Genomic DNA, 25,312 nt, shown 5'->3' with positions numbered 1-25,312 from the left:
TGAATTAATCCAACCATTCTGGAGAGCAATTTGGAACTATGCTCAAAAGAGTTATCAAACTGTGCATAGCAGTGTTACTACGGGGCTTATATCCCAAAGAGATCTTAAAGGAGGGAAAGGGACCCACATGTGCAAGAATGTTTGTGACCAGAAACTGGAAACTAAGTGGATGCCCATCAATTGGAGAATGGCTGAATTAATTGAATGCTATAAGAATGTATAAGAAGTGACCAGCAGGAGGATTTCAGAGAGACCTGGAGAGACCTACATGAACTGATGCTAAGTAAAATGAGCAGAACTAGGAGATCATTATACATAGCAACAAGAATTCTATACAATGATCAATTGTGATGGACATGACCAGTTCCAATTGTCTAGTAATGAAGAGAGCCATCTATACCCAAAGAGAGGACTATGGGAACTGAGTATGGACCACAAAATAGCATTTTCACTCTTTCTATTATTGTTTGCTTACATTTTTGTTTTCCTTCTCAGTTTTTTTCTTTCTAGATCTGATTTTTCTTGTGCAGCAATATAACTGTATAAATAGGTATACATATATTGGATTTGACATAATTTAACATATATTGGACTACCTGTCATCTAGGGGAGGGGATAGGGGAAAGGAGGGGAAAACTTGGAACAGAAAGTTTTGCAAGGGTCAATGTTGAAAAATTAATTACCCATGTACATGTTTTGTAAATATAACAATTAAAAAAAAAAGATTCTCAGCAGCTGCTCAGAAAGTTATAATAGTAGAAACTTACTTGGGACACTGAGAGGTTAAATGACTTTCCCACAGTCATATAGCCAGTATGTTTCATAGATAGGATTTGATCCCAAGGGCTCCAATATCCCATACTACTTCTCAGTGTCTGACTTATTGCCACCTAATCCTTCCTTCTTTTCTCCTCTGGATAATATGTCCTTTATATAATAAGTGTACACAAATGCTACTGACTGAAAGTTTGATCATTCTAATGTAATCTTAGGGAAGGAAATAATTTTTTCAGGGGAGAGTTTATTGAATCTAGTGAATGTAGAAGAGAAGGTTAGGGAAAGTCATAGGTTTTAAAAACCACATACTTCCAAAGAAAATCTCTATCAGGGAAGTTGCTTTTAAAATATCCATTTCTATCCCCAATTGTTTCCCCTTCATAATGTACTTTCTTTCAGCCCTCTTTTTTCCCTTCCTCCATTCTTATGACCTGTCTCTTAATAGTCCCTTCCTGTTTTCTAGCCAACAGTCTTTCTGAAAGCCTGTTACTATCCAGATGAAGAGGATTAAGATGTTAACAATCCTCCAGTCACCAAGCAAAGAATAAGCAGCAATTAACCTCTATTCCAAGGAAGCATTTTTGTCTATGTAGCCTCCCTTGCTTCCCTTAGTAGTGATTGGAGTTCTGCGTCACAAAAGGGTTTAATTAACTGAAAATTTTTAAGCCCCACACTTCTCCTCCTCTTCCAGGAAATAGCTGGTTCATTACACTTGAAATAAATGTAAGGAATAAGACAAGCAGTTCCTTGTCCCATTTCCTGCTCCTTGTTTCATTAAAATGCCAAAAGAGTTATTTTACATAGGTGCACCCTTTCTGGCAGTGAGAATAGAGGCACTGGCTCTAGTGCCATAATTGTTAGAGTGAACAAGATGAAAAGACTATTTTCTACACCCACCTACATGGATCACCCTTAGAAGAAAGTGCAGAGAAGAAAAAAAGGTAAGATCCCTACTTAATGATAGGTGAAGTTATTATTCAAATAGACTTTCTAATGCTCAGGTTCTTGTTAAATAATAATAATTGTATGTAAGGCACCTATACTAGTCCCATTCTTTTAGGACCAGACTGGCTACATTTCCTCTCAAGGCTCCAATTGCTCACTGGGTTTTTTGGAAATGTCCTTTTCTCTGATATTGGTTCAAGCCCTTGCCAGTTGGATTCCCTCCGAATCTAATTGGTAATTCCCATTTATTAATGTAATTCGATAGTTCAATTTAAACACTTGATACTGGTCAACTTTTCCAAAAATATAATTATTTCAAAAATATAGACAAAGTACAAACATTTTTCTCTACTTACATGGCATAGTCTCCCCTATTTCACTTTAGTCTCTGGGTGAATAGGTTCAAACATACCTTAGTTTCTGCATAGCCACAAAGTTTAAAATTGACATTGCTGCCAGATGAGTCCAAGGTCATTCCTGAAAAATGTTCCTTATTCTTCTGGGCAACAGTGCTAGTCTGATTTCAAAACGGCCTGAACTACTGTTGAGATTGGGAAGGGAACTCCAAAAGTTTAGGGTCAAGACTGGTGCAGCAAGGTGTCTCAAAAAAAATGCAGGCTTAAATCCATTCCAAGTCAAGGGACACGGTTTATTGTAATTGTTAACACAACAAGTAACAAGTGGGCTGAATTTCAAAATTAGCCAAGTCCTAAGAGAGAGGAGACTCTTTATCCAGCTTTCTACCATAATTCTATGATAATTCTATGGCTCATAGGTAGGACAGAGGAGTGGTCTCCAGAATTTGGTTATCACTGACCAACAGATTATCTGATAGTCAGCAATGAACTGAGGAGTGGTCCGTCTATTCACTATTGTCTCAGGAGTTTTATCTAAGGCCAGAAGCTATGTGAGTGAGGAGTGGTCTATTCAGAATCAGACAGATTGTCAAAACAATAGCATCCTTAGTTTAGGTAGGGGTGAGGGCAAAGCCAGAAGACTCTGGAATCAGATTACCAGAAGTCCCCAAAATCACCACTATATTTCCCTAGAAGCTATACTCCTTCCCTATGACTCTCAGATTGCTAAGGTCTACTGTCTGATCACGTCAAAGATACTACCTGAATCTAGAACAGAAAAGAATGAATCAAAGATCAAGATCAGAAGCTCATTTTTTGAGACTATTTGGCTTCAGAGGGGAAATAGGCCTTCCCCCTTGATACCATGATTTTTCACCAAAGTGAGTGGAATAAACTTACTTTCCCAGATGTGAATACAGCAAAGAGAAGCAATAGTTAAATTATTAGAGTTACAAAGTCTTTTTGAAATGCCTCTAAAGCCAATCAAAGAGCCTTTCATTTTTACCAGATGGATTACCCTACCAGAACCATTTACAGAATGTCCACATCTATTCCATAGTCTCTCCAAGGCACTTTCCTTAAACATCATCACAATTCTCCTGCAAGCAATCTTCTTAGAGCCCTCCATGTGAAGAGACACCATCTGAGCAAGCTAATGGAATCTGCATAGGCACTAGACTCCCAATCACATTTATTTTTTTTTCAATGAACAAAAAGTTATTTTTTTCTCCCTTCTACAATCTCTTACCTCTTTAGAGGGAAAAAGAGAAAGAAAGAAAAGAAAAGCCTTTGTTGCAAATATCAAGTCAAACTAAACAAACCCCTGTATTAGCTATTTCCATTTTTTTTCCCCCTGAGGCTGGGGTTAAATGACTTGCCCAGGGTCACACAGCTAGGAAGTGTTAAGTATCCAAGACTCCTCCTGAATTCAGGGCTGGTGCTCTATCCACTGCACCACCTAGCTGCCCCCATTAGCTATTTCTAAAAATTATGTCTCAATTTGTAACCTAGTCCATCATGCTTCTGTAGGAGGTGGAATGACTAGTTTTTTGTGTTCTAGTTCTTAAGTCTTTCAAAGTTGTTTGTCTTTACGATGTTATTGCATAAACTGTTCTCCAAAAAGATTCTTTTTAGGGGCTAATGGGCTGGAAAGAAGTAATTTTCCAAGTTTGTTTGTTTGTTTTCCTCAAAAGGAACTCAAATACATAGAATGGCCTGCTGGAAAGAATAGTAGATTTGGAGTCCATGAACCTGAGTTCCAATTCAGATTCTCCTATTTAATCCCCATGTGACTGTGAGCAAGTTACTCAATTTCTCTGGGGCTCACAGAATTTCCAGGTCATTAAACCTTGGAAATCTCCTCAGAGGTCATCTAGTCTAACACCCGTTTCCTTGTTTATTGTGATGTTTAAAAAGTTGGAGAGATGTCATTCCTGAGCAATTAGTCAGCTAGCCTTTCTAATAAAAGTCAGTGATGCTCTTGAAAACCAAAGACCTTCATAATAGAGGAGTATCTTGAAGATGGCCGTCGATTATGATTGGTCAACAATTCATGACAGGTAGACTTTACAAAGACAAGGGAGCTCACACCAATGAGGGGCTGAGAATGACATCATCCCGCTCTTGGACAGTCTGTCCCGCTGGTGTGTCACCCAGGGTGAATGTATCTGACCCCAGCTCAGGTCCCTGTTGAGTAAGAATAGGAGCCTGAACCTCTCCAGACTTGTGGAGAAATCTGAATTCTGGGCAGCTAGGAAGGGGGCTGGGAAATACTGTTTAATTCAATTGAATGTCAGAGTAATCTCTCTTCTTAGAACTCAGGTAAAAGCTTGACAAATCTTTTAAGGAAATGTTGACAGGGAGTCTACCGCTGAGAAATAAGCTGAGTGCCCATTTGAACTCAGAGGGGACTCATGGCCCACAAAGGCTGAGACTGTCACTGGACTGACAGCTCCCAAACCTCCTCACTTTAATTCCAGCCCCCTCCGCCGTGGGTTAATCACTGCATTTTCTCCCTCCCCCCAGATTACTGTCACTCGGCCTGTGTGACAATTCGGAGCCTGCCTACAAGAGGTTAACCTCGGGGTTGTCATCCAGGTGATTTCTTAACTGGAGCCCGGCTCGTGTTTATTGGCACATAATTCTTTGTTTTGACAATTGTGCTGGAGCACTTTAACGGCTGGCTGGCTGTGGCGGGCTTTGTTTGACCATGTTTTGAGAAGTGACTTCAGCACTTGTGTTGGTGATTGGCAAGGTGCCACAGCCTGGTGACGCTGAAGCATGATGTACTGGGCTCGTTTGAACTCCTTGGTTGATTTATTTTATGTGGTTTCCTGCTGCTCTGTGTGTCCATAGGCGAAGAGCAAAGCGTTGTTTGCTGTGCCCACAAAGTCTGCAGTCTAGTCAGAGTTTATGGTATAATTTTTTCCCCTCTGAGACTCTCCTGTTTGGAACCAGGCTTCTCCTGATGACTCACGGTACAAATGGTGACTGACTGACTGTCGTCCGGCCTGTTGCTTCGGTCTATTTTTGCAGCCTCTTGTGGTCAGGTCAGCATGAGACTCACCTGGAGGCCTAGGCTGACTGGGGCTTTTTTCATGGCTCAGGTCCGGTTCAGAATGAAACGACTCACACTCTCAGGAAGTAGTGTCCTTCCCTAAAACACAGAAAAGGTCCTCAGAACAGACGCACAATTCAGCTTCCCTGCCTCTACACTGGCCATGCCTGAAAAAGAGCCATCCAGCCTGAAAAAGAGCAGTGGAGTCCTCCTGGCTTGTGTGTGGATTTAGGCCATAGACCTTGGGCCTCATAGCATGATCTCTCACCAAAAAAAGTGAGGTTAATAGCCAAAGGCCGAGCCAGGTAGGAGGACTTGGTAAGGAAAACTAACCTGACTTCTACGGAAAATGTTGCGACCCCAGTGGGATTCTGGCTTCTCCCTCTTTTCCCTCCACCTTAGAAGAAATGGATTTCTGTCCCCTCTGTTTTTCCCCCAATCTGGTAGCCAGAGCAGGTGTATGTGGGGGCAGGAAGGTGGTTATTGCTTACTAGTAACCCTAAGGAGACTATAGTCTCCTTTATGAGCCCACCTGCAGGCAGGAGATAAAGCCAGGAGACAATGAACCCGGCCTGCTGTTTTCGGATTGTTTCAGCAGGAAGGGGAATAAGAGAGCTAGATCAGACCTCTTCATGATAGATCACTGCAGCTCTGGGGACTTGATTACTAAGATGGTTTTCCCTTCCTGTCTGTATTTGTGTCCGCATTTGTCTCTGGGAAAAGTTCTATGTGCCAAATGATGCTGGGTTTTGTTTTTACAAAGCTGATGCTGTCATCTCCTTCAAAGCTTCTTCTCTGGAGGGCTTACAGCAAACAGTGCCATAGAGCTGCAAGATGCAACTCTTTGTCAAAGTCAGCAACCTTAATTACACCTTTCCTACTCTCTGGGGTAGCCTTATAGCATAAGACACTGGGAGCATTCAGACTTTGCTGTGGATGGATCAAACTCCAAACCTTTAAGGATCTCAGTAAGGGATGGCAGAGAATACTGGATAATCCTGACTATGAGAATGCTAGAGATCTGGCCTGGACAGAAGTTCAGACTCCCTGGCAGTTTGACCCTTCTGGCTCCCAAAGGATAGCTCAAAAATTTCCAGAAGGCTTGGCTAGAGTTGCATTTGACTTTGGAGTTTTGTTCCCATGGGGAGAAATTCTTCACTATATTTATGGAAACCCTCCACCTTGGATTATTATTCCTGTAGAGTCTTTTCTCAGATTTGACATAAAAGTGAACTTAGTGAAAAATTGAACTTTTTGAAAATTTAAAAATTTTTTTTTAATTTTTTAATTTAAATTAAATTAAATTTAAATTAAATTTTTTTTTTTTTAAACATCACTCAGAGTTGCTTGAGCTCCCTTAAGAAAACTACTAATTAGAATATAAAGATTCAATTAAACCTGGATCAGGGCTGCTCACCTCAGTGCATTTAATTTGTCATGATGCTTCCTACTACAAGAAAATCTCAGAAATTTGGTGGCAAAAGTAGAGGAAGCTATACTTTCTAGGCCCTACCCATTTAGATCTCTAGGTTATATGGCGCACTCAGGGCTCTGCAATCTGGATGGCTAAGCTATCTTGACCATTCTGAAGCCCAGGGGATTGGTAAATCAAGCAGCACCAGAAAGAGAATTAAATGAGCCAAAAGGAAGTTTTATAGATGTGTTGGAGAACCAGGGCATAGAAACTTCTAACTATCCAGGTGAATCAGTCCTGAGCAAACCAAATGACTTCTGTCACCATTTCTTACAGCATAGTAACACACCATTACACTAATATACCACAATTTGTCTAGCCATTCCCCACTTGGCTGGGCATCAATTTTATTTTCAATTGCTTGCTATTATACAAAAAAATAAAAGGAGATTAAGCAATAGCTGGAATTCAAACTCCCAATTCCCTTACTTTTTTGTGACCTATTGAGCAATGGAAGGACCACTGGTAGGTTTAAGTACACAACATTTTGGGGAAAATGACATGTAGAATTTAAAAAGCAGAATTAAAAATAAAATCAAAACAACAAACACCATTAAGGATGTTTATGCTCATGAGTTATGACTCAGTCTGACCAACATGGCCAGTAAGGGATAGCAAAACAATACATCGAGTATTATCCTGGTAGCCAATAAAATTGAAGTTTATAACTTAGGGGTCTTCACCACCATTTAATAGCAAATTCTCTGTGAATGTCTTTTTATGATGTTTTTATTGATATCTTTTTTATCAGTTTCCCCCACTATACTTCCCTTTTCCCCTCCCAAAGATGCATCTTCAACAAAAAGAATTATTTTATTTTTAAAATATTATTTTCTCTTTCCCCCAGCTATATGTCAAAAAAAAAAATTTAGCATTCATTTTTATAAGACTTTGAGTTCCACATTTGTGGAGGAAATCCTCCCTTACCTTCTCCTCTTCCAAATATGCTAGGAAGTTTGATATAATTTATATATGTGTTATCATGTAAAATATTTCCATATTAGTCATAGTTGTGAAAGAAGAAACAGATCAAAAGAAAAAATAAGAAGGATTTAATTGAAAAAATATGCTTCAGAATGTTTGTAGCAGTCCTTTTTGTAATGGCAAATAAATGGAAACTGAGTGAATGTCTATCAGTTGGGGAATGGTTGAATAAGTTACGGTATATGAATGTAATGGAATATTATTGTTCTATAAGAAACAACCAGCAGGATGATTTCAGAGAGACCTGGAGAGACTTACATGCACTGATGCTGAGTGAAGTGAACAGAACCAAGTGAACATTGTACATGGCAACAAGAAGATTATGCGATGATCAATTCTGATGGACATAGCTCTCTGTAACAATGAGGTGATTCAGGCCAATTCTGATAAACTTGTGATGGAGAGAGCCTTCTGCATCCAGAGAGAGGAGTGTGGGAACTGAATATGGATCATACCATAGTATTTCCACCTATTTTGTTGTCTTTGCTTACATTTTGTTTCCTTTTTCATTTTTTTGCTTTTTGATCTGATTTTTCTTGTGCAGTCAGGATAAATGTGGAAATATGTTTAAAAGAATTGCACATGTTTAACCTATATTGGATTACTTGCTGTCTAGAGGAGTGGTGGGGAGGGAAGGAGGGAAGAAAATTTGGAGCACAAGATTTTGCAAGGGTGAATGTTGAAAACTATCTTTGTATATATTTTGAAAATAAAAAGCTATTTTTAAAAGTCACTTTGAAAAACACAGAGAGGGACTTCCGGCCAAGATGGCGGCGTGGAGGCAGACAGCTGCTTGAGCTCCTCGTTTTCTCTCAGAACTTACTTCATGACAAGCCTCTGACTTAATGCTTGACCCAGAAAGAAATCCACAAATAATCACCAAGAGAAGACATCCTTGAAAGTTGCCAGAAAAGGTCTGTGTTTGCTCGGGGGAGGGTCAATCAGACTGGGCGCAGACTGAGGGCAGGCAGCCAGAGCAAGACAGGCAGCTCACACAGCTCAGACCAGAGGGGGAGGGGTGTGATCTCTGCCGTTTCTGTGAAAGGGCTTTTGCCCCAGTGTGGATGCTCCGTCTTGGCAGCAAGCCAGGAGCGGTGGAGAGGGTGTAAATACCAGAGGTGAAGATTAAAACCCCAGAAAGCCAGCGTCTCTCAGAGCCCGGCCACCCCCAACCCCCACCTGGACTGACTCGGTGCTTTCTCGGAGCCTCAGAGCGCAGACTCAGTACAATCATTGCTGTTCTGTTAGTGGCTCTCTGCTGCCCTACCCCCAGTCTGTGGAGGAAGCCCATTAATACCATCCAGCCCCATCCCCAATTGTTTCTCTTGTCAGTTTGTTTTCTTTGATTCCTGCTCTGACAAAATGAACAAAAAATTCAAAAGGGCTCTAACCATTGACAGCTTCTGTGTGGAGAGGGAGCAGACTTCAAACACTGAGGAGACTAGGAACAGACTGTCCCCAGATGTATCCCCTGGGAGGGATATAAGCTGCTCCTCAATACAAAAGAACCTCATAGAGGAAATCAAAAAGGCTCTCACAAGAGAGCTGGAAGAGAAATGGGAAAAGGAAAGGGAAGCTTGGCAAGAGAGCCTGCAGAAGTCATCCCATGCATTCAAAGACAGAGTGGATAAAGAAATCAAATCATTGAGAAACAAGATTAGTGAGCTGGAAAAGGTAAACAACTCCAAGGAAAACAGGATTAGTGAGCTGGAAAAGGTAAACAACTCCAAGGAAAACAGGATTAGAGAGCTGGAAAAAGAAATCAGCTCTCTAAAAAATAAAATGGATAAAATGGAAAAAAATTCCATAGAAGATAAAAACTCAATTGGACAATTACAAAGAGATATAAAAAAAGTGAGTGAAGAAAATACATCATTGAAAATTAGACTGGAACAAGTAGAAATGAATGACTCAAGGAGAAACCAAGAAGTAGTCAAGCAAAACCAGAGAAATGAAACAATTGAAAAGAATGTCAAGTACCTTATCAGAAAGACAACAGACCTGGAAAACAGATCCAGGAGAGACAATTTGAGAATAATCGGACTCCCTGAAAAATGCGAGGAAAAAAAGAGTTTGGACGCCATTTTCAAGGAAATTATCAAAGAGAACTGCCCAGACATTCTGGAAACAGAGGGTAAAATAGACATTGAAAAAATTCATCGATCACCTACTGAAAGGGACCCTAAAATCAAAACGCCAAGAAATATAGTGGCCAAGTTCAAGAACCATCAGACAAAGGAAAAGATATTGGAAGCTGCTAGAAAAAAGCAATTCAGATATGGAGGATCCACAATAAGGATAACCCAGGATCTAGCAGCGTCCACATTAAAAGAACGAAGGGCCTGGAACATGATATTCCGAAAGGCTAAGGAACTTGGTATGCAGCCAAGAATAACTTACCCAGCAAGAATGAGCATCATTTTCCAGGGAAGAAGATGGACATTTAACGAAATAAATGAATTCCATCTATTTTTGATGAAAAAACCAGACCTACATAAAAGGTTTGATCTTCAAATACGGAACTCAAGAGATTTCTAAAAAGGTAAAAAGAAATCTTGAGAACTATACTTCTGTCAAAAAAATATGTATAGAACATATGTACAATTTGTCTTAGAAACTAGAGGTGGAAAGGAGATTATATCATAAAAAAGTATAAAGTGGTGGTACTACATCTCATGAAGAGGCAAAGGTAACCTATTATATCTGAGAGAAAGAAAGGAGGAAGATGAACATAGCGTGTATCAATAGACATATTCAATTTATGGTGAAACTTCTTCCATTTCATTGAAAAGTGAAAGGGAAGGAGTAAGCTAAGGGGAAGGGAATACAGTAATTTCGAGGAAAAGGGGTAAAATAAGGGGAGGATCTTTAAGGTGGGGGAGGGATCCTAAAAAGGGAGGGCTGTGAAAAGCAAGTGGTGTTCACCAGTTTAATACTGGATAGGAGGGTAAAAGGGAAGGAAAGGGGAAAAGCATAAGTAGGGGTTAATAGGATGGCAAGCAATATAGAGTTGGTCCTTCTGACCATAAATGTGAATGGGGCAAACTGCCTCATAAAGAGGAAGCAGTTAGCAGACGGGATTAAAAGTCAGAATCCTACTATATGTTGTTTACAGGAAACACACCTGAAACAGGGTGAGACATTCAAACTAAAAGTAAAAGGGTGGAGCAGAATCTATTATGCTTCAGGCAAAACCAAAAAAGCAGGAGTAGCTATCCTCATCTCAGATCAAGCAAAAACAAAAATTGATCTAATTAAAAGAGATAAGGAAGGGCATTATATCCTGCTAAAGGGCAGCATCAATAATGAGGCAGTATCAATATTAAACATATATGCACCAAGTGGTTCAGCATCTAAATTCTTAAAAGAGAAATTAAGAGAGCTGCAAGAGGAAATAGATAGCAAAACTATAATAGCGGGAGATCTCAACCTTGCACTCTTAGAATTAGATAGATCAAACCACAAAATAAATAAGAAAGAAGTCAAAGAGGTAAATAGAATACTAGAAAAGTTTGATATGATAGATCTTTGGCGAAAGCTAAATGGAGACAGAAAGGAATATACTTTCTTCTCAGCAGTTCATGGAACCTATACAAAAATTGATCATATGCTAGGGCATAAAAACCTCAAAATCAAATGCAGTAAGGCTGCAATCAAAATTACATTTAATAAAAAGCCAGGGGAAAATAGACCAAAAAATAATTGGAAACTAAATAATCTTATACTAAAGAATGATTGGGTAAAACAGCAAATCATAGACATAATAACTTCACCCAAGAAAATGACAATAATGAGACATCATACCAAAATGTGTGGGATACAGCCAAAGCAGTAATAAGGGGAAGTTTTATATCTCTACAGGCCTACTTGCATAAAATAGAGAAAGAGAGGGCCAACGAATTGGGCTTACAACTAAAATTGCTAGAAAAGGAACAAATTAAAAACCCCCAGACAGACACAAAACTTGAAATTCAAAAAATAAAATTGGGAAAAAATTTTTACAGTTAAAGGTTCTGATAAAGGCCTCATCTCCAAAATATACAGAGAATTGACTTTAATTTATAAGAAATCAAGCCATTCTCCAATTGATAAATGGTCAAAGGATATGAACAGACAATTTTCAGATGATGAAATTAAAACTATTTCCACTCATATGAAAGAGTGTTCCAAATCACTATTGATCAGAGAAATGCAAATTAAGACAATTCTGAGGTATCATTACACACCTGTCAGATTGGCTAAGATGACAGGAACAAATAACGATGAATGTTGGAGGGGCTGTGGGAAAACTGGGACACTGATGCATTGTTGGTGGAGTTGTGAAAGAATCCAACCATTCTGGAGAGTAATCTGGAATTATGCCCAAAAAGTGATCAAACTGTGCATACCCTTTGACCTAGCCATACTACTACTGGGCTTATACCCCAAGGAACTACTAAAGAAGGGAAAGGGACCTGTATGTGCCAAAATGTTTGTGGCAGCCCTTTTCATAGTGGCTAGAAGCTGGAAGATGAATGGATGTCCATCAATTGGAGAATGGTTGGGTAAACTATGGTATATGAATGTTATGGAATATTATTGTTCTATAAGAAATGACCAACAGGAGAAATACAGAGAGGCTTGGAGAGACTTACATCAACTGATGCTGAGTGAAACGAGCAGAACCAGAAGATCATTATACACTTCAACAATGATACTGTACAAGGATGTATGCTGATGGAAGTGGATTTCTTCAACATAGAGAAGAGCTAATCCAATTCCAATTGATTAATGATGGACAGAACCAGCTACACCCAGAAAAAGAACACTGGGAAATGAGTGTAAACTGTTATTTTTACCTTCTGAATCCAATTCTTCCTGTGCAACAAAAAATTCAGTTCTACACACATATATTGTATCTAGAATATACTGTAATATATTTAACATATATAAGACTGCCTGCCATCTGGGGGAGGGGGTTGGGGGAGGAAGGGAAAAAATCTGAATAGAAGTAAGTGCAAGGGATAATGTTGTAAAAAATTACCCATGCATATGTACTGTCAAAAAAATGTTATAATTATAAAATAAAATAAAAAATTAAAAAAAAACACAGAGAAAAAAAGGAAAAAATATGCTTTGGTCTATATTCTGAGCTCATCAGTTCTTTATGTGGTTATGGTAAGCATTTTCTTTCACCAATCCTCTGTACTTATATTCCTGTGTTGCTGAGAAAAGCTGAGTCAATCATAGTTGATCACCCGGCAATGTTGCTGATTAGAATTACTGTGAAGGCAAAAAAAGAAGAAGAAGAAAGAAGAAGAAGGAGGAGGAGGAGGAGGAAGAAGAGGAGGAGGAGGAGGAAGAAGAGGAGGAGGAGGAGGAGAAGAAGAAAAGGGAAAGGGAAAAAGCAGCATAACTAATCAACAAATCAAAAAAGTCTAAAAATTCAGGCTAAAAGCAATACTTGAGAAACTCCAAGCTCTGCAATTGGATGGGAATGTCTTCTATCTCTTATTTTGAGCCAAGCTTGTTCTTTGCAATTTCATAACATCCACTTTTATTTATTTTTTTCTAATGTGGTGGTATTCTGTTTGTATTATTATAGTCATTATGTATATTGTTCTATTGGCTCTGCTTACTTCACTCTGTGTTAGTTCACGAAGATTTTTCCATGCTTCTCTGTATACTTTAGTTATCATTTCTTTTCTTTTTTTCCCCCTGAGGTAATTGGGGTTAAGTGACTTGCACAAGGTCACACAGCCAGGAAGTATTAAATGTCTGAGAGTCCTCCTGACTTCAGGGCCAATTATCATTTCTTATATATAATAACATTCCATACCACTCACATACCACAGTTTGTTTAGCCATTCTCCATTTGGATAGGTAATTTCATTTTCAATGTTTTGCTATTATATAAAAAAAAATGTTGTTGTAAATATTTTCGTTTATATGGTGACTTTTCTTCTTATCAGTGGGCATATGGATACCTTTTATAGGAATTCAGTGGTTACCCTTGGAGAATGAAAAAAAGCACACACATGAATCTGAAGTCAAATGCCTGGGATAAAATTTTTAAGGTCACAAAAAGGCAAAATACGCACCAGGAGTGGTTTGGGAAAAGCAATAGATTTGGGAGAGCATAATTATAAAAGATTATATAAAAGTTTGCAATATGGAGCAACCATGACAAGCCATCTATCATAAGTTTTGATATTTATTATGTGTTTAGCACACAGAAGTTACCAAGGAAAGGGATTTTTAACAATTAACATGAGGAAAGACAAGTTCCCTAGTGGAACTCGAAATCGAGAGGAAGAAGCCATTAAAGGAAAGACACCAAAAAGTTAGAGTATATCAAAGGTGGGCAAAATCCATAGGGAAATCTAGCAGATTGACCTCAAAAAGGGGGTTAGCAGGGTAAGAGGGTTACACCACTGATTAGTGGTCTAAACCTAAAAGAGAATTAATTATAACAAGGAGAAAGATGCAGGCTAGATCACAGGTAACTAAGAGGGAGAAGCCATTAAAGGGAACATAGATGTTGGACAGACTTCCTCATAGGGGACTTAGTCCTGAAAAGAAATTAAAAAAAATCTACACCTTAAGCAAATCTTTCACAAGGGAAATATAACCTTAGGGGTTTGACATCATAACTTGGTTTTCTGATTTGATAAGTAAAGAAACCCACCTAGGATGGGACTGTAATGGAAAGTCCACTTAATGAAAAGAGCTCACTTAAGAGTGAGATGATACCATCATTGCCCTTCCCTGCTTGCCTTAGGGAGTATAACAATATATTATTAATATAGTTAATATAAGTAATAAGCCTATTAGTGTTTCAGGCTTTCTCTGGGAATGCTCACTTAGCTACCCAGAACCACATATTTTTCTCACTCTTTTAATTTGTTAAAGAAATCTTTTTAAAAATGGGTGGGATTGTCCTTAAACAGGAGTGGGTAGTCTAGGAAACCTAAAAAATGTTAAAAGCCAATTCCAGATGTTGAGGTTGAGAAGGGGACTCCAAAGTTTGGGGTCATAGTCTGTGTCAGATGGTGTCTCAAAAGAATTTGGAGGCTTGAACTCATTTCCTGCACAGAAAAAGACTTTTTTTTATTAATTTCTTAAATTTCTTTTTTTGTTATAGCTTTTTATTTACACGCTATAGGCATGGGTAATTTTTCAGCATTGACAGTTGCAAAATCTTTTGTTCCAATTTTTCCCTTCCTTCCTTTGACCCTCTCCCCCAGATGGCAGGTAGACTAATATATGTTAAATATGGTAAAGTATACGTTAAATACGATATATGTATACATGTCCATACAGTCATTTTGCTGCACAAAAAGAATCAGACTTTGAAATAGTGTACAATTAGCCTGTGAAGGAAATAAAAAATGCAGGCGGACAAAAACAGAAGGATTGGGAATTCTATGTAGCGGTTCATACTCATTTCCAAGAGTTCTTTTGCTGGGTGTAGCTGATTCAATTCATTACTGCCCTATTGGAACTGATTTGGTTCCATCTAATTGTTGAACAGGGCCATGTCCATCAAATTGATCATCATACAGTATTGTTGTTGAAGTATATAATGATTTCCTGGTCCTGCTCATTTCACTCAGTATCAGTTCATGTAAGTCTCTCCAGATCTTTCTGAAATCATCCTGTTGGTCATTTCTTACAGAACAATAATATTTCATAACATTCATATACCACAATTTATTCAACCATTCTCCAACTGATGGGCATCCACTCAGTTTCCAGTTTCTGGCCTCTACAAAGAGGGCTGCCACAAACATTTTTGCACATACAGGTCCCTTTCCCTTCTTTAAGATTTCTTTGGGATATAAGCCCAGTAATAACACTGCTGGATCAAAAGGTATACACAGTTTGATAACTCTTTGAGCAAATTGCTCTCCAGAATGGCTGGATGTATTCACAATTCCACCAACAATGTATCAGTATCCCTGTTTTCCCACATCCCTTCCAACATTCCGCATTATCTTTCCCTGTCATTCTATCCAATCTGACAGGTGTGTAATGGTATCTCAGAGTTGTTTTAATTTGTATTTCTCTGATTAATAATGACTTGGAGCATCTTTTCATATGGCTATTCTTCGTCTGAGAATTATCTGTTCATATCCTTTGACCATTTATCAATTGGAGAATGGCTTGATTTCTTATAAATTGGAGTCAATATAAAAATGTTTTCCCAGTTTATTTCTTCCCTTCTAATCTTGTCTGCATTAGTTTTGTTTGTATAAAAACTTTTCAATTTGATATAATCAAAATTTTCTAATTTGTGATCAATAATGATCTTTAGTTCTTCTTTGATCATAAATTCCTTTCTCCTCCACAGGCCTGAGAGGTAAACTATCCTATGTTCTTCTAATTTATTTATAATCTCATTCTTTATGCCTAGGTCATGAACCCATTTTGACCTTATCTTGGTATATGGTGTTAAGTGTGGGTCAATACCTAATTCTGCCATTCTAATTTCCAATTTTCCCAGCAGTTTTTGTCAAACAGTGAATTCTTTTTCCAAAAGCTGGGATCTTTGGGTTTGTCAAACACTAGAGTATTAAGTTACTGACTACTTTGTCCTTTGAACCTAACCTATTCCACTGATCAACTAATCTATTTCTTAGCCAATACCAAATGGTTTTGGTGACCGCTGCTTTATAATGTAATTTTGTATCTGTACAGCTAGACCAACTTTATTTGATTTTTTAGAAAAAGACTCTTACTTGAACAACAAAAATCCTATTCATTGTCCTTACTTCCAAAATCTATACCATAAGGTCAAAGACCAAGCATAAAACTTAACTTTATGGTAGTCTTTGGGCTGTGAAAAAAGACATTCTAATTTATCTACAAGCCCTGCATTAAAGAGCATGGGGATTTTAAAGGTAGGTGGTGGTAATGTTTTTCCTTAGTTCCAAAGAGAACTATGACATTAGAGAGGGGATGCCATAACAGGTAAGTGACTTGGATATGAGCAAGGGACAACTGAGCAAAGAATCCCCCCCACTTTCTCCTCTGGAACCATTTGGGGCCAGTTAGTATATATAGATCAGGACTACTAGAGATAGCCCTGAGCTAAAGCTAAGGTCTTTGAAATGAGGCAAAGCATAGTCTTTTTTAGCTTATTATTATTATTATTTAAGGAATCTATGGGAGAGAAAGAAAGACCCTCAGGATCAAAACATCAACTATTAATATTTACTTTCACTCTGAGGCAATCTGGGCCAAAACAAAGATCAAGTGGGCTTGGCCTGGGACCTTTTGTTGGCCAATAAATAAAAGGCAGAGTGAGTAAATGAGGAAAGGAGGAAGGTAGGAAGGAAAGAATAAAGAAAGATGTGTTGTCCAGTTCTAAGTGGGGCAACTCCTACTCAGATTGTTGTTTGTTCTTTTTTCTCTGAAAAGGATCATGACAAGCAAATGAATTAATTTTGAGAGAGACAGGGCTGTGCAAGTTCAGCAACCTCATTTTTTTCCCTCTGGAATCATCTGATCTGGTGGCCAGATATTGATCAGAATGACTTGAGATGGCGCTATATCTAAGAATACAATGGGAGATCTTTCCCAGGTCTCAATTTGACTGATTAGTTGATTAAGATTTAGGTCAGAATGGCCTTAAGAGATAGGATTCTATTTAGGAACACCTACTTTTGTTAGACAATAGAGGTGGCTAGAGAGTGATGATTCTTAGGATTTCCCAGCCTGGATAAAAATCCATTGGAACTTTTTTAAACCAAAAAACAAACAAACAAACAATAAGAACACTCTTTTCACTTTTTCCCTGATTAAAATCAAGCAAAGAATAAAACATTTATGTATATCAAAAATATAAGTATCAACCTGAATTAATGAGAAAAGCCAATAAAGCAAAAATTGGGAACTTAAGTTTGATGGAAAGATCTTCAAAAGAGGAACCAGGCAAATGTTGGGAGCTGAGAAGGAACTCCAAGCAGGAGTCCTAGTATTTGGGCAGAGGAAGAGAAGCTGCAAAGGGATTGGATCTTTCTGCAGTTAAACTAGGTAAATTATTCTGCTTAACAATCGAAAATCCAGAGAAAAAGCTTGAGAATCTGGAAGGAGAGAATTTAAGGCCATTTACAAAATAATCCGAGGCTGAAAGTGATAAAGGATGGTCAGGCTTGGGCAATTCATGAGTCTGAGAAAGGGAATGAAGCCAGTTTCACTCAGCTGCATTTGACTTCAATTCATTGATATAATAACAAGGATTTGCATAGCAATTTATGGATGTCAATCCATAATCCATTACACTTATCTCATTTTGATCTCTTAACAACTCTAACAGGATCTTAGTCTTCCTTACTCTGGGTCTAACATTCTATGATATAATATTTAATAGGAGAAAAAGATAATAATAATAATTATATACATATATATATGTATATATATGAAAAATAGCTGACCAGTTTTACAGAAAGCAACCAGTCAATAAACATTTATTAGTCATACTGTGTGTCAGGTCTGTGCTAAATGCTGAGACTACAGATATATGTTGAAGGCATTCTGAAAAAATCCAAAGAAGTGCAACAAGAAAGATCTCTCTAACAAAATAAATCAGAAAAACAGAGATTTTAATTTTTAATTACTATTTTTAAGAATGAAGAGCATGACTCTTATACTACTTAACAAATGGGGGAGGAGTACCTCTTATCCAAAGTAAAATTACATGCATTATTGTTGACTTGTAAAAGTTAAGATAATGAAAATATAGCAACTTGAACAAATATTCCAGTCTGGGTCCTTCCTGAATGGAAGAATGGAAGCAGAATGACTTCATATTTTCAAATACAACCAGCGTTGCCCTCTTAGTAGATTGCCTTAGAAAGGTAGAGGCATGATTGATTAAATAAAAACACCTGCTGATTATCTCAGAAAGCAGGAGGGCTTGCAGGGATAGATGTTAAAGGCTATCTTTGTAATATTTGAAAAAATAAAATACTATTGAGAAGAAAAATAAAATATTAAGTACTTGAAAAAAAAAAGAAAGAAAGCAGGCTAATGACAACTGCTCTTTCAGGTGATATTTTAAGACAATGAAATTTTATGATTTCTACCATACCAAAAGGGCTTTGGGATTAGGATAACATTAATATGGACAAGGGAAGAAAAAACAAATTGCCTCCTGCTGTTTAAAAAAAAGGGGGTCTAGGAGCAGCGAGGTGGCACAGTAGATAGAGCACCAGCCCTGAATTCAGGAGGACCCGAGTTCAAATTTGGTCTCAGACACTTAACACTTCCTAGCTGTGTGACCCTGGGCAAGTCACTTAACCCCAGCCTCAGGAAAAAAATTTAAAAAAAATAAATAAAATAAAAAAGGGGGTCTGGTGACTCTAGAATGAAGGTGTTGAGGTTGGGAAGGGGACCCCCAAATTTTGAGGTCATAGACCTGTATCACAAGGTGTTTCAAAAGAATTTTCAGGTTTGAACTCATCTCTTCAGTCAGGGTTGAAAATTTAGAGCCATACACTGTACAAAATAATTATATAAGGTTTATTTTAATAATTATGTATTGGTTTCTTTCGTTTTGGAGATGGAATCAGAAGACAAGTTTTGTTTTGTTTTCTTAAAGTCTAAGAAAAGGCTAACCAACACACCATAAAATATTAAAAGAACAAGAGAAAAGTCTCTAGTATATGTCATATATTTGACATATCTTTTATGGAGAATTTATGGAAAACCAGGAATCAGAAATATAGAAGATGAGAAGTTCTGGCTGGATTGTAACTAGTACTGGTGCAAAGAATACCCATATTGAAGAGCACTTTTCACCAAATATTAACAAACTTTTATTGCTATTTTGTTTCAGACTAGAAGTCTCTATTTTGTCAAGTTTTAGTCAAGTTATGCTTTACTTTTTACTATACCTTCTAAAAAAATGTTAACATTCCTGAGAGATAATACAATATGGTTGTCAAGTATTCCCATAATTTAGCCATGTTGCTGCTACCTGCTAATGTTTCCCCTGCCACTCATCTGTATATGTTTTGTTCTACTATGTTGATTTAGCAACAGAATATGGATTTTACTTAATCCTTTTTTTCTTGTGGAGATTCCATTGAGGTTCCCTCTAGGATGGTGTAGCTACCTCTACTCCTAAAAAATCCATTACCTTTCTTTTGTTTCTTATATGCTATTTTTCCTGTAAGTAGCTTGTTTTGTGTTTATTTGCACATGTCCCCCATTGTAAACTCTCAGAGGGTAGGAACTGTTTTTTGCCTCTGGTAGCATTCCCAGCACATAGTCCATTGTCTGGAACATAATCCACTTAGTAATTTTTTTTTTCTTTTTCCTGAGATTAGGGTTAAGTGACTTGTCCAGGGTCACACAGCTAGGAAGTGTTAAGTGTCTGAGACCAGATTTGAACTCGGGTCCCCCTGAATTCAGGGCTGATGCTCTATCCACTGCGCCACCTACCTGCCCCCCACTTAGTAAATATTTATTGATTTATTTGATATATAATAAACTTATGATTAGTACTCTGTCATCAGAGCTTGAAGAGACTGGTATTTGTTTAATTTTTGTTCCAGCTTCCTTTTATTATAGATGAGAAAACTAAAACTCATGCAGGTCACACAGCAAAATTAAAATTTGAATTGGGCAGCCCTTTAAATCCCTCAGTCTCTCTGTTTTCCTACAGGTCAAAACTCAATAATTCATTACTTCAAACCATTGCAATAAACAAGTATGAAATGTCCCCTCAATCAAGCTGGTTGATGTGATCTATGATATGGAGTTCAGCACCAAAGGATGTGGTTGGAGGACCAAAATGATGTGGGTTATGTAGACACCAGATGATGGCAGGCACCAAAAGTTGGGGTTTGGACATGTGAAGTATTCATAATGGCCCTTCTCTTTGGAAAAAGATTTATTTAGGAAAAAGGTTACAGACAAAAATGAATGGTAAATATGAAATAGAGTGGAGAGCATATGAAAGAAATTCCTCAGTGGAACTCACAATTACAATAGACATCAGGAATGGTAAATATGAAATAGAGTGGGAAAGCACAGATAGGGGAATTCCTAAAAGGGACAAAGCATCTGAAAGGATTTAGTTATAAGGAGGAGAAGTGGGGTTAGGAACCCTTTTCTATCTCTAGTGGAGATAGGGGAAGGGTTAAGGAGAAAGACACTACGAGTTAAATGTCTTAGAGAACTGACCTAAAGGAAGGCAGCTACCATGGGATGGCCAATAAGTAGATTTTATAGGGAAAATTTAGCTTCAGGGACATGACTGGGATTTTTGACAGGACTTGGCAAGGTGAGACTGCCCAAGATCTTCCCAAAGGGTGGGACCATGGAGCTAAACAGATCTCTATGGGTCTTTTCCTTGCCTGTCTCAAGTATCAATTCTGCTAACCACACCTAACATTGAAGACCTCATCATTGGTTTTGGGATTTGGGTTGTATTTCTTCATTTCCTGACTTTGTGCCATAGTTCCAGTGAGGGCTGGTCCTTGGAGTTGCTTAGTTCCCTGGGTGGAGAGCCAGGGAAACTGGACTTGTTACATCAGCTGCTAATCTTAGCTGTCATTGTTTGCAAGAGGCGGGGCAGTTTATATTACTTCCTTGAGCTCAAAGCCTGGGTAAATAATTGTTGTTTATATTCTATAGATAAATTTGGGGGGCAGGGAAAAAACACATGGTTTACTACATGTACTGAAAACTTAAATAGATTTCATTCTCATGAGATGTCTATCCCCAATTAGGCAAGGTAAGTAAGTAGCATTTATCATGTATTAGATACTATACTGGGGCAATTAGGTAGCACAGTGCCTAAAGTCAAAATGACTTATTCTTTTTCAGTATGAGGACACTTACTTTCCCGTGAAACCCTAGGCAAATCGCTTACCCGGACTTGCCTCAATTTCCTCATCTATAAAATAAGCTGGAGAAAGAAGTGGCAAGTGTCATTGTCAAGAAATCCCAAATGTGGTCACAAAGAGTTGGACCTGACTGAAAATGACTAAATGACAAGCACTCTCGTAAGGGAATGAGGAATCAGTTACAGTAGTGCATTGAAAAACGAGTGCACATCCTTTTGGTCAGTTCTCAACAGCTATAGAGAAATAACTAGCTCTTCCTTCTGATGCATATTTGAGTATTTCAAAACCCTTGACACATACTGGCACTTTTCCTCACCAAGGAAGGTTTGTCACTTATTGTTAGAAATATGCTGCAAAGATAAAAAGGACTCTGAAGTGTAAGTGAATTGGTTTATTTACTGCTCTTGAAAGAAATGGATGATCCACTCAGGGGCAGTTACTCAGCAGATTGGGTCTTATAGACTCAGGAAGTAGCTGGGGATGATGAAATTAACAGACTTCGTGGTCCTCCCATTTCATGTTTCTCTTTAACATGTTCCTCCTCCTTGTTCAAAAATGGCAGGAAACTCCTCCTTTGAGGAGGAGAAATTAATATTAATTATTAATAATATTAACATATTAATATTAAGCATGTACTCAGTGCTTGCAGTTACCTTTTACCCACTTGTTGTTTGGGTATGACTTTTTATTAGTTTATCAGTTCAGAGGTTCAATATCTTTTTTTGTACAACTCACTCAGGCAGCTCATGTGACCTTTTTCTAAGTCCTTGTCACTATATGGAAATACAACTCTATAGGTTGCTCATGCTAATATTACTATATCCATTTATAGGGGGGAAATGCAGCAGAACCCAATCATTTGACTTCATTTTCCTCATCTGTAAAATGAAACAATCTGTTATCTCTTTCAGCTCCAAACCTATCAGATCACTGATTTGGCTCAAGTCATATGTAACTTTGAGAACATGGTGTTATGGCAAGAGTGCTGGATGTGGAGTCAGATGTGAGTTCAAACCCTGGCATATAATACCTTTGTGATTTTAGACCTTTTTTGCAACTCAGAAAGGACCTTGGTCTTCAAATAGAAATAAATATATATAAAAATGAGATGGTTGAAGTAAATGATCTCTAAGGTTGATGGGGGCGGTAGCCCCTTAATATTCCTTGTTTGATCTCCAACTCCATTTGGGACTTGGACCTTTGATACAAGATCTGGTCAAACTAGTTTGGGCTATCTGAGCTGGCCAGGGTTTTACAGCCCCCATTCTAATCTGCTCAGATAGACCAAATGTCAGCAGGAAATTCCTTTTTGGGAAGAGACTTCGGTCTGTCCCCAAAAGATAACAAGAGAATCCTTATCTTATTTACATCACTCTCCAGGACCTCCTTACATCACTCTCAGGCTGAATGATTGTGCTCTTGTATAAAAGAGAGAACTCAAAAATCTACTCTTTGCAAAATGGGCCTTGTACCATGCAGCCATTTTGCCCACCGGCTCTCTGGTGTTTCCATTCTAATCAATAAAGACTATGTTTCCATACAGCCTTGAGTAACAAAATTCATTTGCTAAAGGACCCGCCCGTTGGGACTTTGGGAAGGAGAGAGATAATTAGACATCTCGAAAGAAACTGACCCATCTCGGTTTAGGACCTCAGTTTACTCCTCATTAAGGTTCTGATATTTCTGATCCAATGATTCTTTGTTTTCTGTCTCAGATTTGAGGGATAGAATTTCCCCCATCCTGACCTGGCTCAGGACAAGGGATGCCCTCAGCTTTGATTGTTCACAATGGCCCTTGACTCTGTCTCCCACACTCTTAATACAAGAGACATTGCTTTATGTATCAGTAGGAAAAGGGAATTTTCCTAAAGTTTCTAAAACAAATTTTCCTTTCCTGCCTAAGTTTATTTTCAGTCCTGGAATTAGGCTCTGGAAACAGAACAGGGTATCTGTCTGCTTCCTGCTTGCTGTATCTTCAAGCCAGAGAGCAAGAAGAATATTGAAGAGAGTCTCTAATTTTTTTTTTTCATCTTGAAATGTTTAAGATTATCTCAATGAAAAGAATATTAGATAGGATCAAAAGATCTAGCTTTGAGATCTAATTCTATTCCTTGCTATCTCAGTGACCCCAGAAGAATTATTAAGGTTCAGAAGGGACTCCAAAAGGTTGGGGTCACAGATCAGTGTCAAAAGTTGTCTCAAAAGAATTTGTAGGCTTAAACTCAAGTCCAAGTCAAGGGACAAAGTTTATTAAAATTGTAATGCCAATTGAAGCCTGCTAAGTTCCAAAAGAATTTAGCAAAGCCTCTGGAGCAAGGAGACACATTTATCTAGTTCTTCATGTCATTGATATGCTAATTTATGGCCTAGAGGTGGAACTGAGGAGTGGTCTCAGGAATTTGTTTGTTGCTATTAGGAGGATGTTGGAGTTTTTTTGGAAGTGTGTAATGAGACAGAGAGGCAGCTAGGTGGCTAGAGTGGATAGAGTGCCTGGCCTGGAGTCAGGAAGATTCATCTTCCTGAGTTCAAATCCAACCTCAGACAATTATTTATTATGTAATGCTGGTCAAGTCATTTGACCCTGTTTGTTTTTAGTTCTCCATCTGAAAAATGATCTGGAGAAGGAAATGGAAAACCACTCTAGTATTTTTGCCAAAAAAAAAAAAACAAAACTCCAAATGGGGTTACAAAGAATGACTGAAAAACAACTGAATATTGAGACGGAATGAGAAATCCAGATCCTTAGGTTCTGTGCCATATAACACAATCCTAGAAATAAGAAGATGGGTTGGCAGTAGGCAGAATCTGCTCACCTGGTCATGCTCTGAGAACTGAGTTCCCAGAAAACAGACATATCCTCCATTACTATGTGGTAGGTGAGACTGTTAATAGCAGTCCAGAAGGAGAAATAAAATGGAATCAGGATTTAAAAGGCCAAGGTCATAAAGAGCAAGTTAACGTAATTTTAACTCTCTGATCCCTGTACTATATTGGCCCCCTCCCACTCTGAAAAAAATAAATGTCCTTGCAGTTGATAAAATGTCTGTGTAAAAATAGCCAGGTCTTTCTTAATGCTCCTGCCCCTCATATGTCTAGGTATGAACATCTGCTGACTTCCTTGGCAAATGCTGTATTTATTCCACTGAGCAGATTTAGTTTCCATCCTGACTCTGACACTCCTACCAACGTCAACAGCTCTATCAATGTGGTAAAACCTCCCTAACTGGCAGATATGGACTAAGTGAAGAGCTCTCCACTGAGGGTTTAGAAGCTGAACACATGGGACATATGTTTGAAAGTGACTGATGGGGTTCCTCAGTCACTTCCATTGAAAGTCCCCTTTTGTTTGGCCTCTAACCAAATAACTCCCTCTGATAGAATTCTTTGCTCTCACTTCTCTTCTAACTTCACATGCTGTCTCACTTCCAAGCCCTGACACTCCCATTAATTAGTGACAAAAAAGACATTGGATGTGGATTGCTTGTGTTCAAGCAACCTCTCAAAATCTCAGTTATCCTGTATATATATATATATATATATATGTATAGTATTTAACATATACTTTAACATATTTAACATGTATTGGTCTACCTGTCATCTAGGGGAGGGGTTGGGGAGAAAGGAGGGAAAAAGTTGGAACAGAAGTTTTTGCAAGGGTCAATGCTAAAAAACTACCCATGCATATGTTTTGTCATTAAAAAGCTATAATAAAAAATAAAATAAAATAAAATCTCAGTTATCTCATCCTAAAATGGGGTTAAGAATACCTGAACTAACTCACATAAATATTGTGAGAAAAGTGCTTAAAGTATCATAGAAATGTGAGTTGCTACAGCTACTCACCAAGACCAGTCTCCCACTTGTTTCAGATCTCTGAAGG

General features: G+C 38.1%; 1 long non-coding RNA gene across 1 annotated transcript in view; it reads left to right on the top strand.

Moving 5' to 3' along the window:
* The first annotated feature begins 1,276 nt into the window (after positions 1-1,276).
* Positions 1,277-25,312, top strand: part of LOC141556377 (uncharacterized) — a 148,630-nt gene continuing 124,594 nt past the window's right edge. The window contains exon 1 of the long non-coding RNA XR_012486515.1: positions 1,277-1,718. This is a non-coding gene — a long non-coding RNA (uncharacterized LOC141556377). The remainder of the gene's footprint in view (positions 1,719-25,312) is intronic.

The sequence above is a fragment of the Sminthopsis crassicaudata genome, chromosome 2, assembly GCF_048593235.1.
Source record: "Sminthopsis crassicaudata isolate SCR6 chromosome 2, ASM4859323v1, whole genome shotgun sequence".
In the NCBI taxonomy this organism is placed as follows: domain Eukaryota; kingdom Metazoa; phylum Chordata; class Mammalia; order Dasyuromorphia; family Dasyuridae; genus Sminthopsis; species Sminthopsis crassicaudata.
This window is presented reverse-complemented; position numbering and strand designations above follow the sequence as displayed.